Here is a 6,807-nt window from a genome sequence, read left to right as displayed (position 1 = left end):
GGAATAAGCTCCACTTTCACAACTGCCTCTGCCTGGGAATAAAACAAAAATACAAACATGCAACCTCCAACAAAACATGTCCACGCAAAGCTATACACTATTATTTCAAAACATGGGGAGTCCACTTGCCTTGTTTCTGTTTTACATATTTTAATATAAGAGTTATACAAATTTTAAGCAAGTAGTCTTCTATATACTTACAATTTTACTTACATTTTTATTTATAAAACTTATTTTATTAGATTTTTTTTTAAAATTAAATTTCATGATTTTTAATATATCAATAACTGACATAAAAAAAGTTTTTCTTAAGTATGTTTAACATTTTCTAATTTGAAAAGTATTTTCTGTAACCTGGTTATTAGGAATTCTATATTCCTAATAATGCAAATTGTTTTCTTTTCTAAGAAAATACATTACATATATAAATATTAAAAATCGACACTTTGCAGCTCAGCTGAATTATGATTGCTGTGATGAAAGAAAGAAAAATAGATGGTGTCAGACAATGTTTAATGCTACTATATATTATTGAAGGGTATAAAGTGATAGTTTCTTTTAGTAGTTTGAGTGTATTCCATTTGAATTTTAGTAGTTTGGGATGCAAAGTACAGAATCCTTGTTGATTTGAACCTACCAAATGTGATTTTTCCTTTTTTTTTTTTTTTTCTTTCTTTATGATGCATATTCTTAGTTTCTAGACTAACAATACACTGAATTAAAAAAATACAAAAAGGGAGAGTGGGCAACTCTGACAAAATCCTTGAAGGCTCACAATCCCTCTTATATTCAGCAAGGAGCCACTTGCTTCCCCTTTAATTTAGGGATTTGTTAAGTATCACATGTCAATTTCTCATTTTGCGTTATCAGAATTGTAGGATTGAAGTAATGTTAAATACAGTTATAAATTATATAAATACTGCATAATTTATTTATTTATTTAATTTAAAGAATAGAATTTACTATTAAGAAAATAATTTTTTTTATGTAAATTTTATATTTACTATATATATATATATTTTTTAAGAATGTCCGGTATTTGTGAAACCCATGATTGCATATATATTGATATTTCTCTAAGGCCGTGAGCTGAGTTCCAACTTGTATTCCATCATGTATGGGCTCATGGGGTAGATCATGTCTCCCCAATGGGTTCTATACGTTACCAAATATCGGCCCAACATTAGTCCATGTGCCAATTATCCCCCATTATTAGAGCACTCTCCACGGGTTGGACTTGCCTTCAACGTTAATGGATGCCAATAACACATTTCGTTTTAGGAACCATTTATTAAGATGTGAATAGCGCGCATCGGTGCTCCGAGAGCTATAACAGGATAGTGGTCATGGCTCAAATAAAATGGCATTTGCTATATCAAAGGCACATGGAAATGCTAGAGCCATAACAGGATAGAACTTCATACTCACGTAGCTTAACCTTAAAATGCCAAATTGTAATGGTCTGCAAGGAATTCAAAGAATGAAGTTCTTTAGACTTTAGAAACCTTGTGAAAATTACGGAAGGTTTCACGAATTGAGCAATCGCATATGTTTTAATCTATCAGTGTAGTCAGTTTTACTATTCACTATAGTGCCTGAAACTCGATTTTATTTATTTGAGCTACTTAAGAGTATGAGAATTAGAAACAGTTTGCGTTATTAGTCTTAGGTGAATATTTAGAATTTTATGGTTCAATAAAATGATTTTCATTTTCCAGACAACAACTGTTTACAAATGCATTTCGAATTGTTCAAGGAACTTTAGAGTTGAATTTCGAGAAACGAAGTAAGCTCTTGGCTTCATATGAATATTTAAAATTTTATAGTGCAAAGTTTTTTTTCACTTTTTTTGGAGTCAATAGTGACCTCAATGTTAGACTCAGTCTAATGTTTTCAAGATTAAAGTGTGGAATATCTAAATTAGGCCAGAGAAATTTTATTTAGATATTTGGCAAGATCTTAGCCACACTTGGAGAATAGTATTAGACACTTGGTACCAAGAGGAACCATGAGATTGAAATGTGAAGGAAAATCAAGTTTTGTAATTATGCTATCTAAGCCAAATATTATTCCATCCACCCATCCATTTTGTGCCAAACTAAAGAGGCTTTCATCCCTAGTTAAACCCCAATATTTTGAATCCAACTCCAAAATCTTGGTGAAAATTGAAATCCCAAATGTTTTCCCCAAACCTCAAATGTTTCCTTCAAAACCCTAATTGTAATTGGTTGTAGCTTAGTATTTAATCACTTGTTTAAATCAACTTTACATGCTATTAATTATTCAAATTCATGTTATTACATCCTTATTTATTCTTTTATACTTTGGTAATTTTCTTGGACCTAGAAAAATTGGATTTGGGCTTGTTAGAACCCAAACCCCATTGAAACCCAAAATAATGATGGCCCACTCAGTTAAGGACCACGAAATTGCACCACCAAGGCAAGGCTTGTGGAGAAAGTTTTCCCTACCACAGGTGTCCTTTCACTGCCTAAGTCAACCCCAAATAGTATTTGATGGAAAGCACAAGAGCCACCTCACCACCTCCCTCTCACTCAGTAGCAACCAGTTGAAAAACCATGGGCTGTGGCACGTGGTTTTACATATGGTTTTGTTGACACCACATTACCCAAAATGCCACTCACATATCTCCTTTCATCCCTCCTGAAGTATAAGTCTCGTCCTTATTCATTTCATTAGCCCTTGGTCACTTTTGAAGCCTTTTCTTGGAGAGCAATCCAAGAACTCTCAGACAACTTTTCTGGCCTTTCTTGCTCTAGTTTTTCGAAATTCTTGTAAGTAGATTCTCACGAAGTTCTCTTCACATAAGTTTTTATTATTTGATTCTATGTTCATCAACCAAGCCAACATGGATACTAATGTTTTTCGAAACTGTTGTAAGTAGATTCTCACGAAGTTCTCTTCACATAAGTTTTTATTATTTGATTCTAGTGTCTTTTTGTATATGTTTTGTAAATTTTCATCAACGTTTGATGGGTGAAAAGTTTTTTTAAGCATGATGAGGTCATTGTAGGTGGTAGTTTGGATAGTGTGCAATATTTTGATGTTTTAGACTAAGTTATTTGCAAGATCTTGGTCTAATCTTTTTATGGTTTATATTTAACATGCTAGTATACAAGTTTGATGAATATTCATTGAAGATATGAATTTTTATGCATGCAAAGGTCCGGATAGGTCTTGTATTTGAGGTTCTCTGATGGATCTATGTTTTATGCAATTTTTGCCATGTGATCTTAGGTTTGATGCTTAGATCTATTTTAGGACTTGAGTGTTAAGCATATGATATTTTTTATTGATGATTTACTTCATGAAAAGTTTCAAATATAATGTTTTGATCAATACCAAACAACATTACACTTGGTTTTGAGTATGGGTGCAAACCGATTGTGTTGAGTATGATTTGTGACTTTTTGTGGTTTTGGCTTAATTATTCAAAGCATGATATTTCTTAGAAATATTTTATGAACATATTGAGAATATGTTATTGAACGTTTAGGTGTTCTTGGAGTTGTTTTGAAAAAAGATAGACTATGAACATCAAGGGTTATTCTTAAGGTCAAAATACTTGAAGTTTTGAATATGCAGGAAGTTTGTATATTTATGATGTAACTTTTGTTGGCTATTCTAGTATGTTATTTAAGCATAGTATGTGATTTTGTATGTTGCATATTTTGGTTTTAGCATGAAATATAGGGTTTGAAATAATTGCAACAAAAATCAAGAGTTTAGCACTTTGCATGTTTCGGCCTATGCTTGTTGCATATGGTTGTGTTATGTTTTAAATTTTTCTAATGAGATATTTAGACTTAAGATAAAATTTACATGATGTGAAATTTTGGTAAGTTTTGAAGTTAGGATGCGAAATCTTTAAATTAGAGGTAAAATGATAATTTTACTTTAATTCAGTGTTTATATGTTTCTAAATTTATAAGTAAGGAGTTTTTAATATTTAAAAATATCTCCTTATAGTTTTATGTTAATTCGTGCATTTTATTTGTCACGCTACGCTCACTATAAGTTGGCCTCTAAGTTATTATCAAGATATTGTGTATGTGTTTTGGTAAGAGAACATTTTTTTTCATGTTTTTATATTCTTATATATATATATATATATATATATATCGTACTATGCCATGTCATGAAATGTTTATCTGTTACACATTATGCTATGTCACGAAATGTATATATGTTACACATTATACTATGTCATGAATTGTTTATCTATTACAGAATATGCAAGTCACGAAATTTTTATCTCTTATACGTTATGCTATGTTACAAAATATTCATTTGTTACATGTTATGTCATGTCATGAAAAGTTATCTATTACACATTACGTCATGTCACAAAATGTTATATGTTTCATGTTATACCATGTCATTTATCTCACATACATGTCACGTTACGTTATGTCATGTTATCAGTTATTCCATTTTATGTCATGTCATGTTTTAAGTACAGAGTGTCTTAAAACATTATTTTCATGACCCCAAATGCAAGGATGGATTAATATTCTAGTGAAACTCCATTGTTCAAAATAGAGTGTTTAAACTAGTGTGTAATTCATTAAGTTGACAAAATATCATCAACAGACTTTGAATGGGCCCTAATTAACTAGTCACTAGAGTGAAGCCAAGCACCAACGTCGATGGTGCCACCCACATTTCAATTTCATGTTATACATACTCGTAAGGGTGCAAATACCTGTCATGAGATATGTACATTATGTTTTCATAATAGGTGCATCTACCTGTGAACTGATACGTATTTTAACACACTTACATTTGGTGCAGATACCTATAATGTGATGAGGTAATAACATGGGCACATGGCTCTAAGGGACCTATGTGGCACCCGCAATTCATGTTTATTAATTAATTTTTTATTGAATAGGATTCCAAGTTCGTGTTTAGTTTTAGTCACATCCAGTTCAAGTTCAAGTTCATGTTCAATCTCAATTCACGTTATTTCATATTCAAGTTCAAGCCATGTTATGTCACATTTAGTTTCAAGTCCATGTCAATTCAGTCCATTTCATATCAATTTAAGTCTTGTAAGTACATGTCATACTATTTGTCAAGTGACTCATGTTCACATTTTGTATTCATGTTTTTACTGTCATGCATGCATATTTAAATTATTAGTTTAAGTAATTTGTTAATTTGCTGAAATTTGTAATCAAACCTCACTTCAAAGTCCCAACTATCATTTCCTCCAGAATGGTAGATCATGTGCTAGGATCAGGAGGCGCAACGGAGGATGACAGACTGGAAACAGTGGATTAGACAACAACAGCATGACGCAGAGCTCATCACTTTGATGTTCCATTTTATTGATAATATTATGACGTCTTTGACTGAGTTGCTGAGCTACTTAATGGATTAGCCTAGTAGTCAACTTAATTTTTGCATGTACTTAAGGAACTTTGCCTCCAATACTATTATGGTTGCATATATTTTGGACTTACGCTGTAACTTAAATGTCCATTATCTTTAGTTTATTGAATATGTTTTATGTTTGAGATGTAACATAAAATATTCATTTCAAATACTACATATTGTTGTATGCATGCTAAGTATATTGCATCCTTAATTGTCATAAATGACGATAGGTAATCTTGTATTGCATGTCCTAACATTTCAGAATCTATCTAATCCCTAGCAGAATTTGGGGGCATCACATAATTAATTACTACCAGTTAATTGACTACAAACAATACAACATTTAACACATACCATACAATAACTAATAATGATAAGGTTAATCTAATTCATGGAACAACTTTGTAACATTCCATTCCTCTAGATTTAAGAATGACGCTTGTTTTAGAAGATAGAGGGACTAGAATGCTACTTGCTTTTTGAAATTTCTTCTTGACAAAGTACCAGATATAATAGACTTTATTTCATAAAAATAAATCATACTTTAAAATTTAAAAGAAAGTCTGTGGAAGCATTTATTAAAAATTTTAAATCTTATTCTATCAAAAGCATATAACAAAACCTCTGTATGTGATCTAGGCCCCTACATCTTCTCCTTAAGCCAAATCTTGTCTTGCAACTTTAAACCTCATTATACATCACCTGGGATAGCACACATTAAACTAAAAATGAGTAAAATACTCAATAAGAACTACTTCATAATGTAAATATATAAAAACTCTGGTTTTCAATCATGCAATAACATTCAAAGTCACATTAATATGTATACATGTATTCCCCTTAATTTCTTAAGGTCTTCGTAATTGAAACACCTTGCCCATGGTTAAGAACGATGTCATTTTTTTTCTTGAAATATCCGAAGAATCGGTGTGCTACTACTAAACTTGATTTTAAAATATTTTCTTATAATAGCACCAGATACAAAGAAAATGTTTTTTTAAAAGGGAAAGTATTTTTATCATGATAGGTGTAGACATGAGTTTATTTTCTGACATTTTGTTTCTAAACTATGTAAAAGAGAGAGAATATGAAATTTTGTGCATAAATTATATTTTTGTGATATGTTTTAAATAATTAAGTGAAATAATTATCCAGTGCTAAGTTGTTTTAAATAATTTTAGTATTTAGCTGTTTAGTAGGTGAAATTAAGTGAAAATCGATGTATTCGAGAATTGTTGACTTCTTAGGGTTTCCAAAATGTTAGATTTTAGGATAATAGGTTTCTTAGTATTTCAGGTTTAAGCGTTGATATATATGTTCGATTGAAAATTTATGGGAGTCCGTGGCTATTTTATAGGTGACGATTGATTTTCTTTCAATACTGTTGTGGAGAAATTCTGAACA

At 31.0% G+C, this 6,807-nt stretch overlaps 1 long non-coding RNA gene across 1 annotated transcript; it reads left to right on the top strand.

Moving 5' to 3' along the window:
* Positions 1-2,648: 2,648 nt before the first annotated feature.
* LOC122277405 lies at positions 2,649-5,550 on the top strand. The gene is made up of 2 exons (XR_006229000.1): positions 2,649-2,795; positions 5,241-5,550. It is a non-coding gene; the product is annotated as an uncharacterized LOC122277405 (long non-coding RNA).
* Positions 5,551-6,807: the final 1,257 nt, after the last annotated feature.

The sequence above is a fragment of the Carya illinoinensis genome, chromosome 9 (genome assembly GCF_018687715.1).
Source record: "Carya illinoinensis cultivar Pawnee chromosome 9, C.illinoinensisPawnee_v1, whole genome shotgun sequence".
Taxonomy (NCBI): domain Eukaryota; kingdom Viridiplantae; phylum Streptophyta; class Magnoliopsida; order Fagales; family Juglandaceae; genus Carya; species Carya illinoinensis.
Note: the sequence above shows the minus strand (reverse complement) of the source record. Positions and strands in the feature narration are given on the sequence as shown.